The 21309-nt window shown below is 35.1% G+C and overlaps 1 long non-coding RNA gene across 9 annotated transcripts in view; it reads right to left on the reverse strand.

Annotated features, from left to right (window-relative positions):
• LOC110208828 (uncharacterized) overlaps positions 1 to 21309 on the reverse strand; it is a 78778-nt gene that overhangs the window by 57055 nt on the left and 414 nt on the right. For 8 of the 9 annotated variants that reach the window (XR_013486953.1, XR_013486950.1, XR_013486951.1 and 5 more), the window contains exons 2-3: positions 20997 to 21200; positions 19094 to 19183 (exon numbers count right to left, since the gene is read on the reverse strand). This is a non-coding gene — a long non-coding RNA (uncharacterized LOC110208828). The remainder of the gene's footprint in view (positions 1 to 19093; positions 19184 to 20996; positions 21201 to 21309) is intronic. The other variant, XR_002324660.2, reaches the window with a different exon arrangement.

The following is a 21309-nucleotide window of genomic DNA, read 5'->3' on the forward strand; positions in this document are numbered from 1 at the left end:
CAAAAGAGGTCCAAAAAGCCAATGAGGACAAGAATGCCCTAAAAAGCAAAATTGGACAAATGGAAAAGGAAGTCCAAAAGATTATTAAAGAAAATACTTCCTTAAAAATTAGAATAGAGCAATTGGAAGCTAGTGACTTTATGAGAAATCAAGACACTGTAAAACAAATCCAAAAGAATGAAAAATTAGAAAACAATGTGAAATATCTCATTGGAAAAACAACTGACCTGGAAAATAGATCCAGGAGAGATAATTTAAAATGATTGGGCTATCTGAAAGCCATGATCACAAAAAGAGCCTAGATGTCATTTTTTTCAAGAAATTGTCAAGGAAAACTGCCCTGATATAGTAGAACCAGAGGGCAAAATAGAAATTGAAAGAATCCACCGATCTCCTCCTGAAAGAGATCCCCAAAGGAAAACTCCTAGGAATATTGTAGCCAAATTCCAGAGTTCCCAGGTCAAGGAGAAAATATTGCAAGCAGCCAGAAAGAAACAATTCAAGTATTGTGGAAACACAATCAGGATAACATAAGATTTAGCAGCTTCTACATTAAAGGACCAGAGGGCATGGAATATAATATTCCAGAGGGCAAAGGAGATAGGATTACAACCAAGGATCACCTACCCAGCAAAACTGAGTATAATCCTTCAGGGGAAAAAATGGTCAATCAGTGAAATAGAGGACTTTCAAGCATTCTTGATGAAAAGAATAGAGGTGAATAGAAAATTTGACTTTCAAATACAAGACTCAAGTGGAACTTGAAGAGATAAACAGGAAAAAGAAATCATAAGACTTATTAAAGTTGAACTGTTTATATTCCTGCATGGAAAGATGATACTTATAGCTCATGAGACCTTTGTCAGTATTAGGGTAGTTGGAGGGAAAAAATTATATGTATGTAGATAGATAGATAGGTAGGTAGGTAGGTAGGTAGGTAGAGAGCACAGGGTGAGTTGAAGATGAAGGGGTCATATCTGGAAAATAAAATTAAGGGATAAGAGAGGATTATGCTAGGAGAAGGAGAAAAGGAGAGGTAGAACAGGGTAAATTATCTCACAAAAAAAGAAAAGGCTCTTACAGTGGAGTAGAAATGGGGGAAAGTGAGAGGGAATGAGTGGATCTTATTTTCATAGGGTTTGACTTAAGGGGGGAATAACATACACACAGAATTGGGTATGGAAATCTGTCTTGCCCTACAAGAAAATAGGAGGGAAAGGGGACAAGAGAGCAGGGGGATGATAGAGAGGAGGGCAATTTGTGAAAGGGTATAATCAGAAGCAAATACTTCTGAGGAGGGACAGGATCAAAAGAAAGAATAGAATAAAGGGGGGGGCAGGATAGGATTAAAGGAAATAGAGTTAGTTTTTCACAACATGTCTACTATGGAAGTGTTTTGCATAACTGTACATGTATAACCTATATTGAGTTGCTTGCCTTTTCAATGAGGGTGGGTGGGGAGGAAGGATGGGAAAAAATTCGGAACCCAAAGTTTTAAAAGCACATGTTTTAAAAAAATGTGTTCACATGCAACTGGGAAATAAGAAATACAGGAAATGGGGTACAGAAATCTATCCTGCCCTACAGGAAAATAGAAGGTGAAGGGGATAAGAGAAAGGGGGAAGAGATAGAAGAGAGGGCAGACTAGGGGAAGGGGTATTCAGAATGCAAGCCATCTCAGGGTGGAGGGAGGGGTGAGATGCGGTGAAAATTTGGAACTCAATGTTGTGGAAGTAAATGTTAAAAACTAAAAATAAATAAATTTATATTAAAAAGGAAAAAAGAAAATTTAAAAAAAGAAATAATGAGCAGGCAGAGGTAAGAAAAACCTGGAAAGACTTACACTAATTGATGCTGAGTGAAGGGAGCAGAACCATGAGAACATTATACACAGTAAAAGCAACATTGTGAGATGATCAGTTTTGATAGACTTACCTCTTCTCAGCAATACAATGATCTAAGACAATTCCAAAAGACTCGTGATGGAAAATGCTATCTACGTCCAGAGAAAGAACTACAGAGTCTGAATGCAGATCGAAGCATACTATTTTTTCTCTATTTTTTGTTTTTTTCTTTCCCATGTTTTTTCCTTTTTTTCTTACTCTTTTTTCACAACATGACTAGTGTGGAAATATGTTTAAAACAATTGTACATGTATAGCTTATATCATATTGTTTGCTGTATTGGGGAGGGGGGAGGGAAAAAATTTGGAACTCACAATCTTATAAAAGTGAATGCTGAATACTATCTTTACATGCAATTGGGAAAAAATAAAATGTTATTAAATGGGGGGGGGGAAGCAAAGCAAAACTGGCCAAATGGAAAAAGATATACAAAAGTCACTGAAGAAAAGAAGTTCTTAAAAAGCAGAACTGGCCAAATGGAAAAGGAGGCACAAAAATTCACTGAAGAAAAGAATGACTTAAAAGGTAGAATTGGTCAAATGGAAAAGGAGTTACAAAAGCTCACTGAAGAAAATAATTCCTTAAAAATCAGAATTGAGCAAATGGAAGCTAATGACTATATGAGATATCAAGAAACAATAAAACAAAATCAAAAGAATGAAAAAAATAGAAGTCAATGTGAAATATCTCACTAGAAAAACAACTGACCTGGAAAATAAATCCAGGAGAGATAATTTGAAATTATTGAACTATATGAAAGTCATGATCCAAAGAAAGTGCCTACACACCATCTTTTAAGAAATTGTCAATGGAAAATGTTCTAATATTCTAGAACCAGAGGGCAAAATAAAAATTGAAGTAATCCACTGATCACCCCCTGAAAAAGGTCCCAAAATGAAAACTCCCAGGAATATTTTAGCCAAATTCCAGAGCTCCCCGGTCAAAAAGAAAATATTGCAATCAGTCACAAAGAATGATTCAAGTGTCATAGTGACATAGTCAGGATAACACAAGATTTAGTAGCTTTTACATTAAAGAATTGGAAGGTTTGGAATATGATATTGGAATATGAAGGGCAAGGAGAGCTAGGATTACAATGAAGAATCACATACCCAGCAAAACTGGAAGTCTAATCCTTCAGGGAGAAAAATGGGCATTCAATGAAATTGAGGACTTTCAAGCATTCCTGATGAGAAGACCACAGCTTAATAGAACATTTGACTTTCAAAAACAAGATTCAAGAGAAGCATAAAAAAGTTAAACAGAAAAGGGAAATCATAAGAGACTTAATAAAGTTAAACAGTTACATTCCTACGTGAGAAGATGATAATTGAAACTTATAAGAACTTTCTCATTATTAGGACAATTAGAAGGAATATATATGGACAGAGGATACAGGTGTGAATTGAATATGAAGGAATGATATCTAAAAATTAAAATTAAGGGGTGATAGAGGAGAATTCACTGAGAGAAAAGAAAAGGGAAAGGGAAATTATCTGACATAAAAGAGCTGTGAAAGAGCTTTCACAATGGAGGGGAAGATGGGGGAGGTGGAGGGGAGCATTTAAATCTTACTTGCATTGGAATTGACTCAAAGAGGGAATAATATACATACTCATTTGGGTGTAGAAATCTATCTTACCCTACTGGAAAGTAGGAGGGGAAGGGGACAAGAGAAGGAGGATACTTCATAGAAGGGAGGATGGATTGGAGAAGGTACTAGTCAGAACCAAAACACTTTTGAGGAGGGACTGGTTGAAAGTAGAGAGAGAATAGAATAAATGGGATAGTGGGAATGATGGAGAGAAATACAGTTAGCAATCATAACTGTGAAAAAAAATTGAAACAAGTTTCTCTGATAAAGGCCTCATCTCAAATATATAGAGAAATGAGTCAAATTTATGGGAGTGAGAGCCATTCTTCAATTGATAAATGATCAAAAAACATGAACAGTCAGTTTTCAGATGAAGTAATTAAAGCTGCCTGTAGCAACATGAGAAAATGTTCTAAATCTCTATAGAGTAGAGGATTACAAGTTAAAACAAGCTGGAGTACTACCTCACACCTATTTGATTAGCTAATAGCATAGAAAAGGAGAATGACAAATGTTGGAGGAAATGTGGGAAAATTGAGACACTGATGCATTATTCATGGAATTCTGAACTGATTCAACCATTATGTAGAGCAATTGGGAACTATGCCTAAAGGTCTATAAAACCATGGATAGATACCCTTTGACCTAGCAATACCACTACTAGCTCTATATCCCAAAGGGGATTCGACAAAAGGAAATGAACCTAACTGTACCAAAATGTGTATGGCAGTTTTTTTTCTGATGGCAAAGAATTGGAAATTGAGGGAATGCCCATAAATTGGCCCATATAATTGTGATGGAATGCTATTGTGCTATAAGAAATGATGACCTACATGCTCTCAGGAAAACCTGGAAATACATGAACTGGTTCAAAGTGAAATGAGTAGAACCAGGAGAAAAATGTATACAATAACAGCAATATTGTAAGATAATCAACTGTGAATGACTAAGCTATTCTCAGTAATACCATGATCCAAGACATCTCTGAAGGATGTAAGAGGAAAAATGCTATCCATCCACAGAGAAAGAACTGATAGAGTCTGACTAAGGATAGAAGCACACATTTTTATACTTTATTTTTCCTTTTTTTGTTTTGGTCTATGTTTTACATCATGACTAATACGGAAATATGTTTTGCATGGCTGCATATATATAACCTAAATCAAATTTCTAGCCTTCTCACTGAGGTGGGTGAAGAAGGACAGAGAGAATTTAGAACTCAATTTTAAAAATGAATGTTGAAAACTGTTTTTACGTATAATTGGGGAAAATTCTAAATTAAAAAAAAGAAGCTCACAAAAAGGAAAAAAAAGAAAAGTTTTGTGGTGTTCCAGACCTACTATTTACTCTAGAAGCTTCCTAAGGAAATAAGAGATACTTGGGGAGGGGGGGACTATCATTAATATTATTTCAGAGATATTTATTCTAGTTCTTTATGGTGCTGATGAAGGGAAAGCTTAGAACAAAAGGTTTAGGACAACCTAGCCAGGAAGAAATTGAGTGATGTCTCTTAGAACAGAGTTATATGTGTTGAAAGTGTAATAGGGAAGTTAAGAATTTTACCTACAGAGGTAAGTGGCACCTTTCCATGAGGAACAGCTGAAATGGGAGGTGGGGGAGGCATTGAGAACAAACAGTGATAGAAGATATAAAAAAGACTGTTGTCAATTCAGGAGAAAGAGAAATAGGAGTTGAATAACATCAAATGATTTTATAAGAAGAGTTTAAACAAACAAATTTGTACTATTGTTTTTACTATTAAATTGTATTTCTAGAATAGAGCCTTATGCTTGAGTTACAAATGGAATGGAGAACTTAGCTAGGAAGTACTTTTTGGGAAAAAGACTTGGGAGTTTTAGGTAGATAGCAAGCTCAATACAATTCAATGACTAGATATGGCAGCCAAAAGAAGTTAATGTGATTTTATGATGCATTAAGAGAAGAATTGTCCAAGACTAGGGAGATGATAGTTCTGTTATAATCTGTCCAGTAAAACCACATATGGATTATTGTGTTCAGTACCATATTTTTAGAAAAATATTGATATATTGGAGAGCCTCTGGAGGAGTAGTAAAGGGATCACTTTACTACTTTGATTTTGAGATCACTCTATGTGAGGATTAATTGAAGGATAGAAAATGTTTAGCTTGGAGAAAGATTTGGAGGGAGGGGCAGGATTGCTGTCTTCCAGTATTTGAAAGGTTATTATAAGGAAGAAAATTTTAATTTATTATGTACGTACTTAAAGTATAGAACTGGAAGCAATGGGTAGAACCTACAGGGAAAAGTATTTGAGCTTAAAATAAAGGAAAACTTTCTAATAATTAGAGATATCCAGAAGAGGGAAGGACTGCTTCAAGAAATTAACTGAGTTGATCTTGAAGGACTGGATGACCACTTGGTCAGGATGTTGAGAGGGGATTCTTGGTCAAGTATCCATTGGACTAAATGACTGCTAAGGTCCCTTCCAACTCCAAGATTCTATGATTTTGAAACTCAAAGCACTTTTCTAAACACAGTCCTGAGAAATAGGAAAAATATATCACACCTATTTTGTATATAAAGGAATTGATGTTCAAAGAAGTTAAATAACTTGACCAATGTCATATAGAGTATGTGTGAGAGTGGGCAGTCCAGGTCTTCTGGTTTGTAGATCAATGGTATTTCCCAACAAAATCCTCAGCTTCTGCTAATAAGAAATAATTTCTAATGTGTAGTTTGTTTTCATTTTTATTCTGTGTCCCAAACATAAAAATATGTTATTATTATTGTTTTTTTCATAAACAATAAACAATGATCATATGTGTTGGATCCTTACACTTCTATTCTCCATACTTGAAATGAACCCATGCATATGAATAGAGAATAGGCTAAATGTGGCACACACTGGGATAAGCATAAAATAGATTTGAGATTAACTAATACAATTCACTGTTGAAAGACAATGCCACAAAGTTTGTTCAAAGAGTGACTTAAAAATAAAACATCTTAAATTAAATAAAATAACAGCAATCAGCAAATTATATTACTGCTCAGGGCAGAGACCTATGATAATACTTATCTAGAATATATCCAGCTCATACTATACACATGCCTTCAAGTAAGGGAAAGGGCTGTATGCTGAACCCAGAATATGATAGGCACTTCAAAAATGGCTCCATAAGCTTAGCTTTGCATCCCTTAGCTTAATTCAGCAATGGAAACACTCTAAATGTTATTCTTGTTTATGTCTCTTTGGAATTTCATGCGAAGGTAGTCACAAATGACTGGAGAGTTATGTCCCTCTTTCCTCCTCATATATTGGAGTTCAAGCAAGGGATCTATTCCAAGGTTGATCTAGTTACTCAAAAACTGGAGTGCATTAGAATTTGGTCAGACAAGACAGGTATAGTAGCTGAGGTATAATGAATGTGGTATTGTACCACACATAGTTGGAACCATTGGAAAGGCATTCAAAGTTGGAATCATAAACAAGAAATTGAATTAAGTTGAGCAGGTGAAGCCAAAGTATGGTTGACAAAGCTGAATTTGGGCATAGATAGGGGGAAAAAGTGAGACTAGGGTATGAGAAGGTAGATGGAAATTATCTGAGGGGCACTTATATAGATCAGAATTTGAAATCCATTAATATTCATGGTATCCCCACCTTCCTTGACAGCCCAAATAAAAAGGCCAGCTAACCAGGGTAGATCTGTTACTTTGAGCTTATCTTTCTTTATGCATTTCCTGTCTGCCCACACAAGATAATACTTGTCCCTGGATGAGGGCTCAACTGTATGTTCCTGTTTGTATTTTTCATCCTTATGGTTTGATTTTTTCCCTGGGAAGTAAGAATGAGCTCCTCAAAATTGGGTATTCTTATGTTCTGACAGATCTGAGAATGCTCCTAGGCTGGCCCTAGCCACTTGTGTTGTTTGGCCTTCATTCTTGAAAAGGACCATGACATCAGGAAGGTGATGCCATGACTTTTCAAGTGAATTGCATTTAAATGAAGGAGGGCTGTGCAAAGTCACCAGCCTCACTTTCTTCTCCAAAGCCACCTGGGTCCAGTAGCAAGGTATAAATCAGGATGACTGCAGATGGCCCCCAAGTGGGGCTTGTCATAATCTGTAAATGAGCAGCCAAATTCCTTCAGAATGGCTAAAAGTTCACCCTGGCAATGTTGGTTAATCATAGATCCTGGCAACATTCTGAGGTGGTTTGCCAGATGTCCAAGCATTCTAGAGAAGATAACTGGGGTGAGAAAGAGAATATTGCAGTAGTGAATTAAAGAGATATTACAGAAATGAAGAGTGCCTCTTGCTCCACATCTACGTATGGAAAAATGTACTGAAGAACTCTAGCAACTTTCATAAACTGGACATTTTAATAAATGTACACTTGTGAAAAATCATGCAAAATTCATTTAACTAGCACTGAGCCAACAATAAACTAAAGGTGTACATTTGGTTTAAATATTACATGTGAATCCTAAAATTTTTAGGATGATGAAAATTATCAAGAATCTAAAACTTTGTGTCAAGTCAAATTCATCTTGGGAAAATAATTTACTAATTGCTGATTAACTTATATAATTCTCGAATCTAATCAACATAATGCTAGTAAGACAGCTTGAATGCTTATTGTATTGTCTTGAAAATATCCCATTTCCAAAGATCCAAGATTTTGCCCTTTTCCTATGACCTGCTTGTGTATTCACTTAATACCCAATTGATATGAACTAATATCAGTTGCTCTGACAGAAATTAAAAATTAGGAAAAAATTACTATATCCAGCATTCATACCTTCCAGTCTTCAAAAGAAAGTTTGTTTTGATGTATGTAAGGCTATATAGAAAATCTTATCCCATATTATAATCATGTGCCCATTTACTTTAACTTCTGAGAGAATTGGAGTTTATAGAGCCCTTGGCTAAGAGGCCAGCATCAGATTTCATTTCGAATTTGGAATGTAATAACCCATGTGAATTAAAATAATTTGACAGAAAAACAGTCTAGTGACTCCTTATCTCATTGTCAAAGTGCATTTAGGACAAGCGATGCACTATAAATAATATTGATACCTTAGGCTTGACATGAACATAATTCTGTTGTTGTAAGAAGATCCACATAAATCAGGGGATGCCAATTTGCTCAATTGAGGCAGAGTTTGATAGTCAAATGCTTCAAATGTTTGGATTCTGCTTATCACCGAACAGAGGTCCATAAAACATTAAGCAGTAAATGTTAGTATCTATCAATCTGTCACTTGGCAAAAGGTTGTTATTTGTTGAGTGGGGACACTCAGTTGCCATTGTTATATTTACAGATTAGCTCAATTTGGCATTTAATTCTTAGAACTTAGTCATTTTTGCTTAAGTATTAAAATACACAAGTATCAAAATAGAAGAGGTATGAAAGCACATAAAATATTAAAAGACATTAATGACCCAGAGTGCTATGGAGAGAGGCCACAGCAACTGGTTTGAGCAAAGAGGTTATACTGAGATCAGATTGAATAGTCAACTGTTGAAATTTTTCTTTTAAAAAAAATCTATAAATGGAATTCAAATTAGTTACAGAAAGGAGCTATATAAGCACCATCGTTCTGTCAAATTCTTTGAGTTTCTATTTTAGTTCAAGAAGTTGAGTTGATCACCTTGTCATGAAGTCAGGCCTATACTAGAGGGACAGTATAAGAGAGTGTGAAGAGGAAGGGAGAGAGAAAATACGTTTATTAGCGTCTGCTTTGTACCATACAATGTGCTAGGACCTTTACACATATTTCATTTTAACCTCACAACAACTCTAGCAGGTAGGTGATATTATAGACTTGACCAGGATCACACAGATGATCAATGTCTGAGGTCAAATTTGAACTCAGATCTTCCTGATTCTACGCCTGGTGCTCTAACCATCGTACCACCAAGAGTCAAAAAACCATAGATTTGAGCTCAGGCTCTGCTCCTTACTACCTGTGTGACTTTGACCAGGACTTTGGACCTCCCTGAGCTTTAACTTCCTCATCTCCAGAGTTGGGATAATGATATTTATAGCACCTACACCCTGGGAGGACTGTGGGTGATCAACTAAGGTAATGTATGTAAAGTACTTCGTCACTTCAAAACCATGTATAATTCTAAGCTGCACATTTTAAACTAAAATTAGGGTGGCTCAAAGCACAGCTTGAGTCTGATGATTTTTTGTTAGGCAAGAATAACAGGAATTACCCCTTCTACCAGAAAGCATTTTGAAAAGGGTTATAAATGTCCACATTGGGTATCAGTTCCTAGTGCTTTGAAGAAAAGCAAGTTTTTGTTCGTTTTTTTTTTCCGTCTAGGCTGTTCACAATGAGAATCTGCCCAGGAAGAGCCATTTTTAAGTTATATGAGAATATGGGCTTTGTCAGGGCCTCCAGTCATGCAGAGGTGCTATCTGTAACTTCATTAACATAATGGATTTGGAAGCAGGACATATTTAGTATTAATCAAGTTGTTTTTAGTGAGGTTGATTATGTGCAGCCCTCTTGAGGGGCAAAGTCTGACCTTCCTCAGGGCCAGGATGAAAGTAAATTTGAAAGTTTGGTTGGGGGATGGGAAGAGAGAAAAGGATCTCAAATATGGTATGCACTGTATGAACTTTTAGTAAACAAATTAAACTCTAATGTTAATACAAAATGCTACTTTACTGTATTTAAGTAAGAGGAACTACTTGTAATAATAGACTTTTTGTAAGGCCATATAAACAACTTGGGATCAAAAACCTTGTCTGCTTTTAAATCATCCCTCCAGGGCTTCAGGTGTTACATCTTCCCTCTCTGTTCTTTCATGCTCTTATTTTTAAACTCTTCCTCCTTCAACTTCGCTTTCCTGATCCATCTAGATCAACTCTTACTATGCTCACTACTCTGGGGGTCTTTTATCATTCTACATCTATGTAAAATCATCAGGTCTTAAAAGGGATTACAGCAGACTCTCACTTTTTTTTTTTGTAAGAAGGAATTGGTTACTTAGAATTGGAAGGGACATAGAGATCATCTTTACTCTGCATCTGCTACTCTCCCTGAAGCAAACTGGCCCTCCTGGGTTAAACTCATCTCCTCTAATCTCATCACCCTGCTGTTTACTTAATCCTTGATAGACAGTCACCTCCCTCAGCCTCCCCTCCCCTCTGATTGGGAGGCTGGGGTGGGGGGTGGAGTACCAAATTCTTCCCAATACTTTTCTCTACATAGGGCAGAAATTGAATTTTCTGGCCTACTCCACCCTGTATCGGCTACTCTGCTTGGCTTCAACTCCATGAAACAAGAGGGGTACCCACTCCAACCACCATTTTTCTGCCTTCCTTTTTATGTTGTCTCCTTCCATTAAATTTTAAGTTCCTTGAAGACTTGAATTGTCTTTTTTTTAATTGATTATATCATTATTACTTAATACAATGTCTGATCATAGTCTGTGATTAATAAATGTTTATTGAATTGGACTGGGTCTAATCCAACCTCCTCATTCTACAGACAAGGAATTTGAAGCCCAGAGTGATGAAGTGACCTGATGAAAGTTTGACAGTACAATGACAGAGTTTGACATAGAACTCAGGTCACTCCTAGATCATCATGTTCTTTGTTTTCCATCATACATTTCACTGTTCTCCAGAGGTCTGGCCACTCCAAGAACAACTAATTAGTATACACAATCTTACCTTAATATCAAGAACACAGATGAGCTTTACTATATTAAAAAAAAGTTCAACAGAAAACTGGAGAAATTATGGACTACACATAGCCATTGTGTTAATACAAGTTGATGTCACTTTAAATATTATATGCAGACTTTATTGTCTATAAAGTGAATATATTCATATTTGGTTATATTTTTCCATTTACTTTCATTCTAATTCATGATATGCACTGGCAGGGAGGTTAGCAAGCCTAATAGTAATAGAAGTATAATCAAGAATTCTCACATACAATTCAAGGGCCATTCTATTTATCTCAGTGTATGCTGTGTTGCTTTTAACTTTCCATATAAAACTATCAGAATTAAAGCAAAGACATAATCAATTCATATGCTATTACAAACTCACCCAACTGTAAAACTGTCTTACTTTTTCTGTGCATGGATGCACAGAATGCATTCAATGTTTTTTTTGGCATTACTTACATTTTCATGTTTTTGTTAAATATTTTTGCTGTTAGAAATGTATGTCACTTGAATATCTTGCAATGGAGAGTGAACAGTGAATGGGATCTTAGTATGTGAGCTACATAATTTACTTCCCTCCAGGAGTCACACCAGACTGAGAATAACAAGTTTCCAAAGTCATATAAGACCAATGCTACATGTGTTACGTCAGGACATGGGTCTTTAGGTGACTATATGAGAGATAATAATGTTTTATTTCATATTTCTATTCTTTATCACCTTGGGAAGTTTTCTATTCACTTCTTTATATGTTAATAATAATAATAATAATAATAGTAATACTTTACATTTGTACTGAGATCTGAAAATGCTTTGCATACTTTTTTGTGTGACACAATGACATTGAGAGGAGGAAGAGTAATAGTAGTAGCAGCAGCAGCAGCAGCAGTAGCAGAGCAAGAGCTACAGCATTAGTAGTAGTACTAGCATTTACATATTATTTTAAAGTTTGTAAGGAACTTTATAAATATATTTTTTTCTCTTTCATTTTATACTTAAAGAGAATAAAGCTCAAAAAATTTAAGTCATTTTCCCCAAATCAAAAAGCAAATAACTAGAAAAGCCAGAATTAGAATCCAGACTTTCTTACTCTCAGGCCATCACTCTTTCTGTTATACCACATGACTTTGTTTAATGGGGAAGACAGTGAAAAGTATGATGAAAAGCAAAGAACATAAAATAATAAAAGACAAATATAGTGCTGGTTTATTTCATTAGCAATTTAGACAATTGTATTGATCCAACTTCAGTCAGAAAAATTGTTTTTCTCTGTTTTGGGGGTGGCAAAATACAAAAAAGAATGCCTCTACTTACGTCAATGGGCATACTGTCAGACACATAGCTTAAAGAGATAAGTATAAGAACATTTCCTTCAGTGTCCATTAATTTTGGCAGTAGTTTCATGTTGGTATTAAAAGTAAACTTAAGAATCTGAGGGTTGGGAGAGGCCTCAGAGATCTAAGAGTACAAGTTTCATTTTTGGCATTTTATAGCTCTGAGGGTTAGCTTGGGATAATGGGACTGTGATTAAAGCTGTTAATACAAAGCATTGTTAACATTTCTTTATCCATACTTCTTAATTTCTACTTTAAACAACAGTTGAGGTTTTTTAGAAGAGTCTCCAAAATACAACAAACCCTCATTCAAGTTTACCTTTCTTTACAGTTAAATATATATTTGAAATGTCCACATGTAGAGGGGTTTTTTTCCCCAATAATTCTAATTTGTCATAATTCTTCCATTCCTTGCTTAGTACTTTCTTCCCCCCTTTTCTCTATTGGCTATCTTTTTTCCCCCTTTTCCTTTATCTTACTCTTTTCATTCCAAAACATAATCAGCTCCTTAGTGTTTTATCTCCTTTGTTTCTATGCCCTTAATCTTCCCTCTAATCTACCTGTTTGATTATAGCTATAGAACCAAATAGTACTTTATGCAGAATGCCCATTTATAATTACTTAATTTCTACATTGTTTTTATCAGGTGCAGAAAAAAAAGAGAATCAAGGGACACTTGGTTATCATGTATTAATGCTCATGATGAACAAAAACATCAATATTTGTTGAGAAGGATAAGGAGGAAAAGTAATTGTAGGGAAAAAACAACAATGTAACAACTTAATAGGACTCTTCAAATGAAATTGCTACATTCTTTAATACTTAGTGCTTTAATGCAAAGATATAGAGAACTTCATTCAAACATGCACACAAACACACTTATGTATAAGCACATAATACATATGTGTATGTATCATAAATACATATGTATGTGTGTGTATATATATTTAATGACTTGAAACTCCACTAGTACTTTTTGGTCACCCTTTACATTTGTGTGTGTGTGTGTGTGTGTGTGTGTGTGTGTGTGTGTGTGTGTGTGTGTACACAGATACACACATAATAATAAGTATAATAAAATGTGTGTGTATCTACATATTTATATATCTATAACAAAGAGGTCAAAGAACCCCCAAATTGCCTTAGTTAAAAACATCTGACTTATTTGCCTAATCAAGAGAGATAGCTGCCAAAGGTGACATTAGATTAATCTATAAATCCTTTTGTAAAATCTTATGAAAAAGCAAAGATGATATTTAACTATGAGCATTATCACCTCATAAAGCAGTTAGAAAACATGGAGGCTAAACCAATTTTTAAATGCCTTAACCAGTTATCTAAGTAAATTCATCCCAAGTGCATTCAAGGTAGAAAATGAAAGGAAGATTATCAACAAGAATTATAGGAAAGTTTCTCAAAAGACACTATAACAAACCAAAAACTGATACAGAAATATCTTCAATATTGATAACTTATGTTCTGCTTGTTAGGATACAGTCAGACAGTTTATTATTTGTGATGTTATTGATGACTCAAAACATCTTTTGCTTGGATAACACAAAATCCTCCTTATTAATATATTCTTCCAGAATACAGTTAGAAGGCAATGATCATGAAGAACCCTGAATAACATCATAAACAACAAACTTGATGTAAGAATTTACAAATGAATTTTATATTCTAACCCAATTTTACCTTTGCCAGATATCTATCTTGGCTTGGCAAGTGCACCAGATGTTTTCTAACTGTATTTTATGGGATTTCATTTCTCCTTTTTTGGTGGCAATTCACTAGTATTGGTTAAACTAAGTATTAGACAAAATTGTTATAGTCAATGTTAATGTCATTTCTAGTGTGTCCATCTCCATTTTTGTTTTTGAATTATTTTTATTATGGTTCAGTTACCTTGTTTAAATTGTAAATCATATTTTTTTCATTCATTTCTTTTCTAATTCTGATCCTGGTTCTGATGTGTAGATTGTCTTACTATAAATAGACAGCAGATTGAAGAATAACTCCTCATCAATCACAAGTCTTTTCTGACTTTAAAAAAAACATAATTTATTTTCCCTAGAATATTTAGTGCTTGCCATATCCATTGTCTGCCATTTTTTCTTTCCTTTTTTGCCTTAAGGCCAGTTCCCTTTCTTGCCCAGTCTGGAAGTATAGGGAATCCCCTCTAACATTTGTCACCCTCCCTTTCTGTCACATTAGCCAATCTGACAAGTGTGAGATAGTAGCTCAGAGTTGGTTTAATTTGCATTTCTCCATCAATAGTGATTTAGAGCATTTTTTAAATATATCGATAGTTATCTTTGATTACTTTGTCTGAAAACTGCCTATTCATATCTTTTGACCATTTATTATTTGAGGAATGGCTCTTATTTCTATTAATTTGATTCAGTTTTTTTTTATATTTGAGAAATGAAATCTTTATCAGAGAAACTCACTGTATTTTTTTTCCACAGTAATGATTATGAACTATGCATTCATTTCCACCCTATTTTCCCAGTTTATCCTACACAAGATCTCTCTCCTTTTGCCCTGTCCATTCTCCAAAGCCACCTCACCATTTTTAATCTTTGCACTGAAGTGACCAAAAAATCAGTGTATGTTGATTATATCTTGGTTTTTGTCAATGTTTTATTTGTTTGTATTTGAAGAATTTGTCTATGACTTCATCCTCAGTAGCCACTTTCTGAAAACAATTATCATTTGTACTGCAACATATAAAGACCAAATAACCCATTAAATAATATTTCTTGTTGCTTCTGAATACACAATAAATTCTATTTTATCACCTTCTTTGCCTTGATGAGGAGAAACTGGGAGCAACCCTTCTACTCATATTCAACTTTATTCTTTAATTTGATCTTATTTATAGCAAGAACATCAAGATTGATATAATTCAGCCTTTCAGTGCTAGATTTTTGGTGCAGAACAAAGTGTACATTGTTAGACACAACCGTTGTGTTGATGGAAGTTTTTTGTTTGTTCTGTTTTTTAATTATTTGTTCAATTAACAAGCTTGTATTTTTCTTCTACCCATTGGAAAGAAAAAGAAAAAAAAGACCAAAGTTTTGTAACAAATATGCTTACTTGAGGAAAACAAAATTCCATGTTAACTATGTCCAGAGGTGTGTTTCTCATTCTGCATATTTCATTCATCATTTTTCAAAAGGTAGATAGCATTCTTTATTAGTCTTCTGGAATCAAGGATAATTATTACATTGATAAGAGTTCCTTAAGTCTTTCAAATATGCTTGTTTAACTTGCAACTAATGGAGTCCATCAATTGTGCAAAGTTGAACAAATGATAATATATGAATACAATGGAATACTATCATGAGATAAAAAACCAAGAAGGGAATGATTTCAAAGAAGCCTGAAAAGACATATCTATTGATATTGTAGTGAAGTGAGCAGAACAAGAACAATTTATATAACAACAAAAACATTATTGATTTACTTTAACTACACTTCTATGTTACAAGGTAGAGTGTGATAGAGGTGGGGTAGTCATTGAGATGTGGTGCTTCCTCCCCCTCCCCCAAAAAAAATGCAGACCACTGAGGGTTTCGGATATCCTACAATAGTCCAGCTAAGAGGTAATGCAATCGTCCTAAACGAGGGTAGTAACTGTGTGAGTTGAGAGATGGAGTAAGATTATAAGATACTGTGGAGGCAGAAATGACAAGATTTGGTTTGTCATTATGGCTTTGTCTATATTCAGCGCTCATGATGATTGGTTATAAGGTGTGTGGGAGAGTAGAGGGTCACTAAAGTTGCCAATCTGGGAGAGCAGAAGGATTGTGACGCCCTTGAGGGAAAAGATAAGTTAGTAAGAGGGTTAGATTTTTTTTAAATGATGATGAGCTCTGTTTTAGAGTTTTTTGAGTTTTAGATATTTGTCCGACATAAAATAGCTGATATGTTAATTTTTGTTGTCAGACCAAATGTAATGAGAATAAAGGAAGGAATCTGGGACCAAATTGGAAAGGGTAATAACATCACTATGGAAACTAGAGGGAAAGAATTAATGGAGGAGGTATAACTTTTCAAACTTTATCATGTTAGCAGCCTTTCAAATGATACCATCTATACCTTTCCTGCGTATAGATAGAGCCAATCCTGTCCATAACTTAATTAATTAGTATATTAGATGATTGTTTATGAACTGAAAACAGTCACTAACAATAGTGATGTTGCTTATAGTACTTTTAGTATTTCCTATTTCCATGTTGCTATTTTCTCAGCTTTTGCTTCTTTTATTTTTTTTCTTTTTCTACTTTTAGTCCTGTTTTCCTTTTTCTATACTATGTTGCTTTAATCCTGCCTTTCTCCCTGCTGAGTGTAAATGAACTTCAGCACTGTCAAGGCCCCCCTCCAGTTCAGTTCCAGCAAAGAAATGTTTAAGTCTTAAGGAGATAGGGCATGTTTACTTTAAGTGAACATACTCAGTATGGTATTTCCATCACTTCTACTACATGTACTAAAGATGTCTGGAAAGCAGCCAAGAAGCAACAGAGATAGTTTCAGGGAACTATACACAAAGAGAAAAAATGGTATTCAAAGCAGGCATCTTTGAAAGCCAGAGCCAGGCATTTCCCCTGGCTCTCCCCATGTCTGGAACACTCTTCTTTCTCACCTCCTCTTCCTAGCTTCTCTGGCTTCCTTCAAGTCCCAGCTAAAATGTCACCATCTAAAGGAAGCCTTGGCTGATCCTCTTGAATTTTAACAATTTTCCTCTGTTGTTGATTATGCCCAGTTTATCAGGGGTACAGCTTGTTTGTACTTAGTTATTTGCATCGTCTCTCTATCATTAGACTGCGATGTCTTGAGAGCAAGGACTGATTTTTGCATCTATCTTTGTGCCCGAAACTTAGCACAGTGCCTGGAACATAGTAGGCAGTGTTTAATATTTTTTTGAACTGACATCTTTAAAAAAAATAAAGAAATAAAGCCCCTGTGGGGGCTTCTCACAGTATTTATAATCAGAAAGAATATTGGCAAATCAAAAGAAAGTGATTAGGATGGTGAGAGGTATGGTTAACACACCAAAGGAGGATCAGATAAAAAAGAAATATTTAGCAAGGAAAAGAGGAGACTTATGGGAAACATGATAATTGTCTTTAGACTTGAACTTCAGGACCCTAGAAGTCTGAACTCAGAGCAATGGGTAGAAGCTGAAGAGAGAAAGATTTTAATTTGATTTAAGGGAAAACTTTCCAACAAGCAGAGCTCAAAAAATGAAATGAACAGTCTTGGGATACAGTAAGTTCTGCATTTGAAGTGGTTAAGCAGAGATTGCATTGTCAAGGATATTTTAAGGGAGATTTTTATCCAGCTACAGTTTGGGCTAGATGACCTCCAGGGGAAGCTAGGTAGCACAGTGGATAAAGTGCCAGGCCTGAAGTCAGAAGACTCATCTTCCTCAATTCACATCTGGCCTCAGACCCTTAACCCTATTTTCCTCAGTTCCTTATCTATAAAATGAACTAGAAAAGGAAATGGCAAGCTACTTCAGTGTCTTTGTCAAGAAAATCCTAAACAGGATCATGAAGAGTTGGACACAACTGAAAAATGACTGAAACAACAAAATGATTTCTAAGGTCTCTTCCAACTCAGAGATTTTATGACCTTTTTGACAATAAGTGAAGCATAATAAAATAAGCTTTAATTGGGTTGTGATTTTTCTTCAGAGAAAACCAATGGGACATCAAAGGGAAAAGAAAAAAAAACATAAAGGCTGAATTTTAGAATATTCCCCCCCCAAAAAAAATGCAAGGAATATGGTGATCCCTATACTATGGCATCTAAACAAATTATGGTTAAAGTTTAGTGAAGTTTGGATCAAAAAGCTCTACTTCATAAAATGTGTCCTTTACTATTTTCCCTCAATTTCTTTCCTTTGAAAAACCTCCAAACTTGTCTAAATGAACTATTAGGGAAAAAAAATTTCCTATGTACTAATCTACTCACCTATCTGTCTATGTCCAGAGAGAGAGAGAGGGAGAGAGAGGGAGAGAGAGAGAGAGAGAGAGAGAGAGAGAGAGAGAGAGAGAGAGAGAGAGAGAGAGAGAGAGAGTATGCATGCAGCTTGAAAGACTAAGATAAAAGTGAAAAAGTGGCAGAGCCATCTGGGGATTCTGACTCTTTCTGTCAAGACCTCCTGTTCCAATTTTCTACAGCCAAAACATGCTAATAACAGAATATTATTTCATCACATATACTTATACATGTGTATATGTGCAGTGAAAGAGAGGAGAGAAGATACAGCAGGGGGAGACGAACAGAGGAGAGGAGAATTAAAGATAAGACAGCATTTAAATTTGTTTGCGATATAACAGCTAATTGAATATGAAAATTCTGACAAGTAACTTCTTAATACAATTTCAAAATATTTTATAGAAATCTTTCAATTTTCAAAGGGCCTGTGTGGAAAGATGATCACTCTAATGAGATAGATATCAACCCCCTCCTTTTGTAACTAACATTTACCTGGTGGTCATACTGCCAAAGATGAACCTATTCAAACTTAATGAGGCTAGTCCACCAATGACAAATGCACATGAACTGTACCTTGACATAGTTCCACACCTCATCTTGTAAGGACCTCTCAGAACTTGTTCTTCCTTGAAAAAGCCTTTGAGAAGCCATCATCATGTTTTCCTAAATAGGATGGATTGGATTAGAAATTTAGTGGAGGTGTCATAGTCATAGCCAATTACATTTATGTTGAACTTCTTTGGAAATATATATATGTATGTATGTATGTATACACACATATATGTATATATAGTAATTTTTACACATGAGGGAACAGAGGGGCAGATAGAATAAATGGCCTTGCTGTACCAAGATCACACAACTAATGATTGATCAGAATGGGAACTTGAACCTAGGGTTCCTCTTTTCATTTTATTTCATTACCTCTCCAAAGAATTTGGCTCCTTTTCTACCTGGGCCAGAGTAGAGGCAGATTTGAGGACAAGACCTGCCTGCAAAGAAGTTGTACTGTTCATCATGGCAGAGCTTTGTGGATGTATAAGGGTTGTGTGATGGCTGGTGACACTATGTGGAATAGAGGTAGACTACTGGCTGAGATCAACTGATATCACAGGAATCAGAGCTGGAAAGATCGATCAACATCCTCTAGTCCAGGAGTTCTTAACCTTTTCATGTGTCGTGGATCTCTTTGCCAATCTGGTGAAACCTATGGATCCCTTCTCAGAATTATGTTGTTAAAAAATAAAATAACACTCACAGAATTACAAATGAAATAATTAATTTGAAACAAAGATATGATTGTTTTTCCTATCCAAGGTCATGAAAACCCTGAAATCCATAGATAGACTTACAGACCCCAGTTAAAAATCTTTGATCCAGTCTAACCTTTTCATCTTATAGATAAGGAAACTGAGACTTTTAGATTAGGAGTGACTTCCTGAGAGTTATGGGACTGTAGGAAACAAAACCAGGATTCAAACAAAGATATTTTAACTCCAAATCCAGTGGAAAGAAATTGTATCTGACTGAAATCTACCAAGATCTTAAGGGTATAAGTATTCCTTCTTAAATATGTATTTGCTACTTTAGCAAAATGACCTAGGACTTTATTTCCAAATGGTATATAACCCATATCAACTTGTAATGGCGAAAACACAACATATGTGGGCAGAGGACCTTGGTTCAAATCCTGTTTCCATTTTACTAGTGGGCCTGTAGTCAGAAAGACCTGAATTCAAATCTGACCTCAGACACTTACTAGGTGTGTGACCCGGGCAAGTCACTTAACCTTGTTTGTCTCAGTTTCCTCATCTGTAAAATAAGTTCAAAAAGGAAATGGCAAACAACTCTATCTTCACCAAGAAAACCCCAAATTGGGTCACAACTGATAAAAATAACTGAAAAACAACTGAAAGATTCTTTCTCCAGAATCTATGATTTTGTGTTCCTCTGCAGAACATAATATGTAAATACAGACCTATTCTGTGTTTACCAAATGAAACTGAGAGTCATTAATATAGGAAGAAAAAAAAAACCTCTCCCCTCGGCTCTCTGAATATTTTAAATTTTGTATGGTTAGAGGTGATCTGTTGTAACCAAAATCAAATGCAGTTAATGATTTTTTTTTGTTTGAGGTGGAGGAATAAGTTAAAATCACATGCAAATAAAAAAGACATTTAAGTTACAGAATAAAAAATTTGAGCTTGAAATTTTGTAGCTTTTGAAGTGGTCCTTGTTTCCTTGTGAAATACTGAGGTACAGTAATAATTAGGGAGAATTTAGAAATGTGAAAAGAGATGGGAGGGGAAAAATAATTTTGCTAAGCATAAAAGTATGGATATAGAAATAATTATTTTCAAAGCACAGTGAGGTTATTCATATTTCTGAGCCATGGACTCACAAGGATAGTAAGACAGCAAAAATATTAAGATAATGCTTTAGTCACACAAACATTAATTTAGAATTAAAAACAAACCTTTTTTTGTAGGTGTCAATAACTTAGCTTAAGAAGGAAAATCCCAATTTTTTCATGTCCTACAGAGTCCTTGACATTTTAGTTCAGGCAATGAAATAATTTCACACTTCATTTGTATTGCAGAACTAGGAACCCTAGGAGCCCCGAGTCCCTTTCGTTAACAAAAGGAGTAGCCTCTCAAATTCGAAATGTGAAGAAGAGATCCTAGACAAATAAAATGAGTTAAAAATTTGAGTTTACTTTTCAAGCCACAATTTTTTTTCTGGTTTTCATTATTTTTACTTTACATTTATCAGAAAAGTAGAAAATAAAG

This window comes from Phascolarctos cinereus, unplaced genomic scaffold, assembly GCF_003287225.1.
Source record: "Phascolarctos cinereus isolate Bilbo 61053 unplaced genomic scaffold, phaCin_HiC Scaffold_5;HRSCAF=322, whole genome shotgun sequence".
Lineage (NCBI taxonomy): Eukaryota > Metazoa > Chordata > Mammalia > Diprotodontia > Phascolarctidae > Phascolarctos > Phascolarctos cinereus.